We start from the raw sequence: 11,295 nt of genomic DNA, 5'->3' as shown, positions 1-11,295 counted from the left end.
ATACTTTAACACTCAACTTTTGTTTTTCCATTCATTCTCCCTCAAATAAACATAATAGTACTTGCCTCATATGGATCTTGGGAGACTTTTTTCCCCCTCCAAGTTATGGTGTCTGACTTAGTAACTGCCAATTAAAAAAAAAATCTCCCTTTTTGTGTTCTATTTGTTTTGGGCCTGTTGCCCATTATGCAACAGCTCTCAAATCTGAAAAGTCAGTCAGGCTGAACATCTTAAGTAGTTGCTCATAGATTAATTATTGGGCTGATTTTAATTACAGATTGGAATCTCCTGGTGGGCAGGGTCTGGCGTCTTCTGCTTTGAATTCCTTATAAGTACTTACATTTGCCACAAAGCCTTCACTCAACCAAAATTTGCTGAATTTAAAAGAATTAACACATAAGATTGAGGATTTTGAGTTCCAAAACATTTAACCAGGAGGTACTTTGGAGCAGGTAGCAATCTTCAAACTCCTTAAATTATACCATTTAACAATGGTTTTGTTTTACCTATCTCCTCCTCCTCCTTTCTTCTTCTTTTTCTCCTCCTCCTCCTTCCTTTTCCTCCTTTTCCTCCTCCTCCTCCCTTTTCTTCTTTCTTCTTCCTCCTACTCACTGTACTTCCTTCTTTTTCTTTCTTCTTCCTCCTTTTGCCTCCTTCTTCTTTCTTCTTCTCCTTTTTGACGAATCAAGTGAAGCAGTGGAAGTGGAGAAGGAACAAAGAAATCTGTGACTGTGATGAATTAGTTGTAAACACCACTGTACTTGGACCAACCTTAATTTTCTTCTTTATAGTTTTTAGTATGTTCCAATTTTCCATCATGTGCATATATTACTTTTATAAATGGAAAACAGTAAATGTCAGTTTAAAAAAATAACATTACACATCTTGGTGCTGGTTCCTGTGTATCTACTTCCCCTCACCTTCTCATTTGCTTCACATCTTGGTGCTGGTTCCTCTGTAGCTACCTCCCCCCTCACCTTCTTATTTGCTTCTATTCTTGCCCTGGTCTCCAAAGCCTCCCAATTACTTCTTATGGATCCCTTCTCGGAAAGTGCCCAGAGTTATTTTCTAGCGGAAAGATTGAGGCCTTTGGAATCCACCAGAACAAGATTTGAATCCCAGCTCAGTGAAATCGTGGGAAGTATCTTACCTCTCTGCATCTCAGTCTCCTTACCTGTAAAGGAAATAACACCTACCTTCTAGATTGTTGTGTAGTTTGGGTCAGCAGCTTTCCCACTTTATTTTTTAATATTATTTTAAAAAATTGAGATGGGGCTCTTGCTATGTTGCCTAGGCTGGTCACGAACTCATGGGTTCAAGTGATCCTTCTGCTTCAGCCTCCTAAGTAGCTGGGTCTATGGGTGCATACCAGCATGCCTGGCTTTGTCCTTTTGTTTTTTTTTAATTTTCATTTTCTCTCTTTAAATTTTTTTAATTTTAATTTTAATTTTCACGGGTATATAGTGGGGGTGTGTGTGTGTGTATATATATATATACTTTATGTGTGTGTATATGTATGTGTGTGTATATATATATATATATATATGAAGTATATGAGATATTTTGATACAGGTATAATAATCACATCAGGGAAAATGGTGTATCCCTTACCCCAAGCATTTATCCTTTCTTTGTGCTACAAATAATCCAATTATACCCTTTTAGTTATTTTTACTATACAATAAAGTGTTGACACTAGTCATCCTGTTGTGCTATCAAATACCAGATCTTATTCATTCTATCTAATTATATTTTTGTATCCATTAACCATTTTTCCTTCTCCCTCCCCCCACTACTCTTCCCAGCCTCTCGTAACCATTATTCTACTCTCTATTTCCATGAATTCAGTTGCTTTAATTTTTAGCTCCCACAAAGAAGAACATACAAACCTTGTCTTTCTATGCCTGGCTTACTTTACTTAACATAATGACCTCCAGTTCCATCCATATTGCTGCAAATGATAAGAATTCACCCTTTATGATGGCCAAACACACTCCATTGTGTATGTGTACCACATGTTCTTTATCCATTCATCTGTTGATGGACACTTAGGTTGCTTCCAAATCTTGACTATTTTGTATAGTGCTGCAATAAACATGAAAATGCAGATATCTCTTCGATATACTGATTTTCTTTCTTTTGAGTATATACCTAGGAGTAGGATTGCTGGATCATATGGTAGCTCTATTTTTAGTTTTTTGAGGAACCTCCAAGCTGTTCTCCATAGTGGGTATACTAATTTCCATTCCCACCAACAGTGTATGAGGGTTCCCCTTTTCTCCTCATCCTCACCAGCATTCGTTATCGTCTGTCTTTTGGATAAAAACCATTTTAATGAGGGTGAAGTGCTATCTCATTGTAGTTTTGATTTGCATTTGTCTGATGATCAGTGATGGTGAGCACCTTCTCAGATACCTGTTTGCCATTTGTATGTCTTCTTTTGAGAAATGCCTCTTCAGATCTTTTGCCCATTTTAAAAATTGGATTAGTAGATTTTTTCCTATAGAGTTGTTTGAGCTTATTATATATTTTTATTATTAATCCTTGTGAAATGGATTTGTTTGTAAATATTTGCTCCCATTCTGTGGGCTGTCTCTTCTCTTTGTTGTTTGTTTCCTTTGCTGTGCAGAAGCTTTTAAGGGTATTACTCAATAAAGTTTTGCCCAGTCTAATGCCCTGGAGAGTTTCCCCAATGTTTTCTTTTAGCAGTTTCATAGCTTGAGGTCTTAGATTTAAGTCTTTTTATTTTCTGAGACAGGGTCTTACTGTGTCACCCAGGCTAGAGTGCAGTAGTTTCAGCTGACTACAACTTCTGCCTCCCAGCTTAAAGCGATTCCCATGCCCCAGTCTCCTGAGTAGCTGGGATTACAGGTGTGCATCAACATGCCCAGTTAATTTTTTGTATTTTTAGTAGAGACAGGGTTTTACCATGTTGGCCAGGCTGGTCTCAAACTCCTGGTCAAGTGATCCACCCACTTTGGCCTCCCAAAGTGCCAGGATTACAGGTGTGAGCCACCATGCCCAGCCAGATTTAAGTTTTTATTCCATTTTTCTTTGAGTTTTGTATGTGGCGAGAGCGAGAGATAGTGGTCTAGTTTCATTCTTCTGCATATGGATATCCAGTTTTCCCAGCACCATTTACTGAAGAGAGTGTCCTTTATTCAATGTAGGTTTTTGACAACTTTGTTGAAAATAAGTTTACTGTAGATGTTTCTGGGTTCTCTGTTTCATCGGTTTATGTGTCTGTTTTTATGCCAGTATCATGCTCTTTGGGTTACTATAGCTTTGTAGTATAATTTGAAGTCAGGTAATGTGATTCTTCCAGTTTTGTTCTTTTTGCTTAAGATAGTTTTGGCTGTTCTGGGTCTTTTGTGGTTCCATATAAATTTTATGATTTTTTTCCCATTTCTGTGAAGAATGTAATTGGTATTTTGATAGGGTTTACATTGAATCTGTGGATTGCTTTAGGTAGTATGGATATTTTAACATATTGAGTCTCCCAGTCCATGAACATGGAATATCTTTCCATTTTTTTGTGTCCTCTTCAATTTCTTTCATCAGTGTTTTATAGTTATCATTGTAGAGATCTTTTACTTCTTGGTTAAGAAGGTATTTAATATTTAATATTTAAATATTTAATATTATTTATAAAACAAATGATTATATGTTGATTTTCTTTTTCTTTTTTTCTTTTTTTTGAGATGGAGCCTCACTTTGTCACCCAGGCTGGAGTGCAGTGGCGTGATCTTGGCTCATGACAACCTCTGCCTCCTGGGTTCAAGTGATTCTCCTGCCTCAGCCTCCCGAGTAACTGAGACTACAGGTATATGCCACCACACCCGGCTAATTTTTGTATTTTTAGTAGAGACGGGGTTTCACCATGTTGGCCACACAGGTCTTGAACTCCTGACCTGAAGTGATCCGCCCACCTCAGCCTCCCAAAGTGCTGGGATTATAGCCGTGAGCCACCACGCCTGGCCTGTATGTTGACTTTGTATCCTCCAACTTTACTGAATTTATCATTTCTAATAGTTTTTTGGTGGAGTCTTTAGGTTTTTCCAAATATAAGATTATATCATCTGCAAATAAGGATAATTTGACTTCTTCTTTTCCAGTTTGGATGCTCTTTATTTCTTTCTCTTGTCTGATTGCTCTAGCTAGGACTTCCAGTACTATTTTGAATAATAGTGGTGAAAGTGGGCATCTTTGTCATGTTCCAGATCTTTGAGAAAAGGATTTAGGTTTTCCCTTAATTCACTATGATACTAACTGTAGGTTTGTCTTTTATTGTGTTGAGCTTTTATTGTGTTGAGGTACGTTCCTCATGTGCCCAGTTTTTGAGGGGTTTTTAATCATGAAGGGATGTTGAATTTTATCAACTGTTTTTTCAGCATCAATTGAAATGATCATATGGTTTTTGCCCTTCATTCTGTTGATATGATATATCACATTGATTGATTTGTGTATGTTGAACCATCCTTGCATCTCTGGGATGCTTGGATGCATGATGAATGATTTTTTTTTTCCATTGGAAAGATACTGCAGATGAGATGAATAATCACTTTAATGTGTTGTTGAATTCAGTGTGCTAGTATGTTGCTGAGGATTTTTGCATCAGGGATATTTGCCTGTAGTTTTTTTTATTTTTAGTGTGCCTGTCTAGTTTTGGCATCAAGGTAATACCGGCCACGTAGAATGAGTTTGAAAACACTCCCTCTTCCTCTATTTTTCAGAATAGTTTGAGTAGGGTTGGTGTTTTGGGTCTTTCTTGCATTGCTATAAAGAAATAACTGAGGCTGGGCATGGTGGCTCATGCCTGTAATCCCAGCACTTTGGGAGGCTGAGGCAGGCAGATCACTTGAGGCCAGGAGTTTGAGACCAGCCTGGCTAACATGGTGAAACCCCATCTCTACTAAAAATATGAAAATTAGCCAGGTGTGGTGGTGCACACCTGTTCTTTTAGCTACTCAGGAAGCTGAGGCACAAGAATTGCTTGAACCCAGGGGGCAGAGGTTGCAGTAAGCTGATATTGCACCACTGCCCTCCAGCCTGGGTGACAGAGTGAGACCCTGTCTCCAAAAAAAAAAAAAAAAGAGAGAGAGAGAGAGAGAGAAATACATGAGGCTGGAAAATTTACAAAGAAAAGAGTTTTAATTGGCTTATGGTTCTGTAGGCTGTACAAACATGGTATGGTGCTGGCCTCTGCTCAGCTACTGGGGAGACCTCAGGGAGCTTTTACTCATGGCAGAAGGGTGCCAGGCACTTCACATGGTAAGAGTGGGAACAAGAGGTGGCGAGGGAAGGTGTCACATTTTACCAACAACCAGATCTCTCAAGAATGCACTCACTATCGCAAGGACAGCACCAAGCCATGAGGGATGTGCCCCCATGACCCAAACACCTATCACCAGGCCCCACCTCCAATACTAGGGATTACAATTCAACATGAGATTTGGGTAAGGACCTATATTGAAACTATGTCAGTTGGTATTAGTTCTTCTTCATATGTTTAGTAACGTTTAGCAGTGAAGCCATAGAGTCCTGGGCTTTTATTTGTTACTTGTTATTGGTCTGTTCTGGTTTTGAATTTCTTCAAGGTTCAATCTTGGTAGGTTGTATGTGTCTCGGAATTTATCCATTTCTTCTAGGTTTTCCAATTTATTGGCATGTAGTTGCTCACAGTAGACTCTAATGATCCTTTGAATTTCTGTGATATTGGTTGTAATGTCTCCTTTTTCATCTCTGATTTTATTTATATGAGTCTTCTCTCCTTTTTTTCTAAGTGAATCTGGCTAAAGATCTGTTGATTTTTGTCTTTAAAAAAACAACTTTTCTTTTTGTTGATCTTTTGTATTGCTTTCTTCATTTCAATTTCATTTATTTTTGCTCTCTATTATTTCTTTTCTTCTATTAATTTTGGGTTTGGCTTGCTCTTGCTTTTCTAGTTCTTTGAAATGCATCATTATGTTGTTTATTTGAAGTTCTCCTTTTTTTTGTTGTTGTTGTTTTTTATGTAGGTGCTTATGGCTATAGACTTTCTTCTTATTACTGCCTTTTCTGTATCCCGTAGGTTTTGGTATGTTGTGTTTCCATTATCATTTGTTTCCAGAATTTAAAAAAAATGTCCTTCTTAATTTCTTTGTTGACCCACAGTCAGGTAGGAGCATACTGTTTAATTTCCATGTATTTGTATAGTTTCAAAAATTCCTCTTGTTATTGATTTCTAGTTTTTTTCCATTGTGGTCAGAGAAGATATCTGATATAATTTCAATTTTTTAAGACTTATTTTGTGACCTAACATATGGTCTGTCCTTGAGAATGATCCATGTGCTGAGGAGAAGAATGGGTATTCTGTAGCCATTGGATAAAATGTTCTGTAAATATCTATTATATCTGACCAGGCACGGTGGCTCATGCCTGTAACCCCAGCACTCTGAGAGGCCAAAGTGGGCAGATCACGAGGTCAGGAGATCAACACCATCCTGGCTAACACGGTGAAGCCCCGTCTCTACTAAAAATACAAAAAATTAGCCAGGCATGGTGGTGGGCACCTGTAGTTCCAGTTACTCGGGAGGCTGAGGCAGAAGAATGGTGTGAACCTAGGAGGTGGAGTTTGCAGTGAGCTGAGATTGTGCCACTGCACTCCAGCCTGGGCAACAGAGCAAGACTCCATCTCAAAAAAAAAAAAAAATCTATTAGAGTCATTTGATCAATAGTGCAGATTAAGTCTGATGTTTCTTTGTTGATTTTTGGTCTGGACGATCTGTCCAATGCTGAAAGTGGGGTGTTGACGTCTCCAGCTATTATTGTACTGGGTTCTCTCTCTTTAGCTCTAATAATATTTACTTTATATATCTGGGTGGTCCAGTTGGAGTGCATATATTTTTACAATTGTTACATACTGTTGCCAAATTAACCTCTTTTCATCATATAATGACCTTGTCTTTTTTTATAGTTTTTGTCTTGAAATCTATTTTGTCTGATGTAAGTATAGCTATTCATCATCCTTTTTGGTTTCCATTGGAATGGAATATATTTTTCCATCCCTTTATTTTAGTCTATGTGTGTCTTTATGGATGAAGTGTGCTTCTGTATTTTTTTTAAATCCATTCAGCTACTCTAATGTCTTTTGAATGGAGAGTTTAGTCCATTTAGATTCAATATTATTATTGATAAGTTAGGACTTACTCTTGCCATTTTGTTACTTGTTTTCTAGTTGTTTTGTGGTCCTCTGTTCCCTCCTTCTTTCCTTCCTGTCTTCCTTTCTGTGAAAGTGATTTTCTCTGGTAGTATTTAAAAATTTCTTGCTTTTTATTTTTTGTATATCTGTTGTATGTTGTTCTGGAGATTTTTTTTTTTTTTTTTTTTTTGAGATGGGAGTCTCACTTTGTCACCCAGGCTGGAGTGCAGTGGTGCAATCTTGGCTCACTGCAACCTCTGCCTTTCAGGCTCAAGTGATCTACCTACCTCAGCCTCCCAAGTAGTTGGGACCACAGGTGAGTGTCACTATGCCTGGCTAATTTTTTTTTTTTTTTTTGTAGAGACAAGTACTTTTGTAGAGACAGTACTTTCACTGTGTTTTCCAGGCTAGTTTCAAACTCCTGAGCTCAAGCCATCTGCCTGCTTCGGCCTCCCAAAGTGCTAGGATTACAGGTGGGAGCCACCACTCCTGGCCCCTGTTGTATGCTTTTTTATTTCAGGTTACCATAAGGCTTGCATTTAATATTTTATATCCCATTATTTCATTTTATTATTTTTTGACATATTCACAACATAACCCATTATTTTAAAACAATGACAACTTACCACTGATCACATAAATAAAGAAGCAAAGAAAAAATTAATAAAACTCTACACTTTAACTTTGTTCCATTCTTTTTAATTCTTTGTTGTTTGTGTTTATGTCATATTGTACTGTCTATATCTTGAAAAGTTGTTATAGTTATTAGTTTTGACTGGTTTACCTTTTTGTCTTTCCACTCGAGATATGAGTAGTTTACATACCATGATTACAGTGTTATAATATTCTGGTTTTTTTCTGTGTACTTCTAATTACCAGTGAGTTTTACACCTTCAAATTATTTTTCATTGCTCATTAATGTCCTTTTCTTTCAGATTAAAGAACTCCCTTCAGCATTTCTTGCAGGACAGGTCTAGTGTTGATGAAACCCCTCAACTTTTGTTTGTCTAGGAAAGTCTTTGTTTCTCCTTCATACTTCAAGGATATTTTCACCAGATACACTATTCTAGGATAAAATATTTTTTTCCTTCAGCACTTTAAATATGCCATGCTAGTCTTCCCTGGCCTGTGAGGTTTCCACTGGAAAGTCTGTTGCCAGACATACTGGAGCTCCAAATAACTGGTATGTTATTTGTTTATTTTCTGTTGCTGCTTTTAGCATCCTTTCTGTATTTTTGACCTTGGGAGTTTGTTTATTAAATGTTTTGAGGTAGTCTTCTTTGGGTTGAATTTTTTTGGTGTTCTATAACCTTCATATACTTGAATATTGATATCTTTCCCTAGGTTTGGGAAGCTCTTTGTTACTATCCCTTTGAATAAACTTTCTACCCCATCTCTCTACCTCCTCTTTAAGGCCAATAAGTCTTTTTTTTTTTTTTTTTTTTTTCCTTTTTGAGACAGAGTCTCACTCTGTTGCCCAGGCTGGAGTGCAGTGGTGTGATCTTGGTTCACTGCAGCCTCCACCTCCCAGGTTCAAGCAATTCTTCTGCCTCAGCCTGCAGAGTGGCTGGGATTACAGGCACCTGCTGCCTCGCCCAGCTAATTTTTGTATTTTAGTAGAGATGGGGTTTCACAATGTTGGCCAGGCTGGTCTCGAACTCCTGACTGCATGATCTGCCCACCTCAGCCTCCCAAAGTGCTGGGATTACAGGCGTGAGCCACCATGCCTGGCTGCAGCCAATAGCTCTTAAATTTGCCCTTTTGAAGCTATTTTCTAGATCTTGTAGGCATGCTTCATTCTTTTTTATTCCTTTTTCTTTTGTCTCTTCTGATTATATTTTCAAATAGCCTGTCTTCAAGCTCACTAATTCTTTCTTCCACTTGATCAGTTCTACTGGTAAGAGACTCTGATGCATCCTTGAGTATGTCAGTTTCATTTTTTAACTCCATAATTTTTGCTTGATTCTTTTTAGTTGTTTCCATCTCTTTGTTAAAGTTATATGACAGGGTTCTGAATTCCTTCTCTGTATTAGCTTTACTTTCTTTGAGTTTCCTCAAAACAGTTTTTTTTTTTTTTTTGACAGAGTCTTGCTCTGTTGCCCAGGCTGGAGTGCAGTAGTACAATCGTGGCTCACTGCATCTTCACCTCCCAAGTTTAAGCAATTCTCCTGCCTCAGCCTCCTGAGTAGCTGGGGTTACAGGCACACCCCAACACACTCAGCTAATTTTTGTATTTTTAGTAGAGATAGGGTTTCACCATGTTGGCCAGGCTGGTTTGAACTCCTGAGCTCAAGTGATCTACCCACCTTGGTCTCCCAAGATGTTGGGATTACAGGTGTGAGCCACTGTGCCTGGCCAAAACAGCTATTTTGAATTCTGTTTCAAAGGTCACATATTTCTGTTTCTCTGGGATTGGTCCCTGGTGCCTTATTTAGTTCATTTAATAAGGTCATGTTTTCCTGGCTGGTCCTGATGCTTGTGGATGTTCATCAGTGTCTGAGTTAAATATTTATCATAGTCTTCGCAGTCTGGGCTGTTTGTATCTGAAAAGCCTTCTTTGGAAGGCTTTTCAGGAATTCAAAGGAACGTGGGTGTTTTGATCTAAGTTTTTGGTCACTGCAGCTGTATCTGCATTAGAGGGCACACCAAGCATAGAAATGCTGTGGCTCTTTCATAGTCTGTTGTATGTTTTTTGATTTGAGGTCACCATGATGTTTGCAGATAATATCTTATCACTCATTATTTTAAACTGCTGACAAGTTAACACTGATTACTCATGGAGGCACTGCCTTGGTGGTCTTGGATAAGATCTGGAAGAATTCTCTGGATTACTGGGCAGAGACTCTTATTGTCTTCCCTTCTTTCCCCCAAACAAAGTCTGTCTTTCTGTGATCAGCTGCCTGGAGTTGGGGGAGTAGTGACACAAACACCCCTGTGACCACCACTACTGGGACTGTTCAGGGTCAGAGGTGAAGCCAGCACAGTACTGGGTCTTGCCTAAGGCCTATGGTAACCACTCCCTGGCTACTACCTATGTTCACGCAAGGCCCTATGGCTCTAAAATCAGCAAGTGGCAAAGCCAGCCAAGCTTATGTCCTCTTCAGGGTGGCAAGTTCCCCCCAGCCTGGGGTGAATCCAGAGATGCCTTCCAGGAGCTAGGGCCTAATCAGAAACCTTAGGAATCTACTTGGTACTCTATTGTACTGCAGCTGAACTGGCACCCAAGCCACAAGACAAAGTCCTTCCCACTTTTCCCTCCCCTTTCCACAAGCTGAGAATTCTCTTCCCATGGCCACTTCCACCCCAGGCCTGTGATGGGTACTGTCTGGCTACTGCTGATGTATACTCAAGGCCCAGGGGCTCTTCAGTCAGCTTGTGGTGAATGCTGCCCAGCCTGGGACTCACCCTTCAGGGAAGTGGGCTCCCCTCTGGCCCAGAGCAGGTCCAGGAATGCTATCTAAGAGCCAAAGCCTGGAATCAGAGATCCTAAGAGCCCACTTCATATTCTAACCCCACAGTGGCCAAGTCCCTTTTACTCTTTCCTCTTCTTTTCTCAAGCAGAAGGAATTTCTCCCCATAGCCACCACAGCTGGAAATGTGCTGGGTCATACCTGAAGCCTGCATGTCTCTGAGTCTCACCCAAAGCCCATGATGAGTACTACTTCTGATTATTCAGGGCCAAAGGGCTCGTTAGTCAGCTAGGGAGGAATCCTGCCAGGACTGGTCCTTCCCTTCAAGGCAGCAGGTTCCCTTCTGGCCCAGGGTGTGGCTAGACATGTCAGCTTGGAGCTAGGGCCTGGAATGTGGGCCTCAGGACTCTGCCTGGTGTCCTATCCTACTGCAGCTGAGCTGGTATCCAAGATGCAAGACAAAGTCATCTTTGTTCTTCCCTCTCCTCTTCTCAAGCAGAGGAAAGTCTCTCTCTCTGAGCTTTGAGCTCTGCTGCCTGGGGTTGGGAGAGGGGTGGTGCAAGCAATCCCTTGGCCATCCCAGCTGGCGCCGCACTAGGTTGTATGCCCCCCATTCACTGGCTCTGAGCCCAGCACAGCACCAGGACCTGCCCAGGAATTGCCATCCCTGTGGCCTAGACTGCCTTTCAAGTTTCTGTAGAACCT

The sequence above is a fragment of the Trachypithecus francoisi genome, unplaced genomic scaffold, assembly GCF_009764315.1.
Source record: "Trachypithecus francoisi isolate TF-2019V2 unplaced genomic scaffold, Tfra_2.0 Lachesis_group3, whole genome shotgun sequence".
In the NCBI taxonomy this organism is placed as follows: Eukaryota; Metazoa; Chordata; class Mammalia; order Primates; family Cercopithecidae; genus Trachypithecus; species Trachypithecus francoisi.
This window is presented reverse-complemented; position numbering follows the sequence as displayed.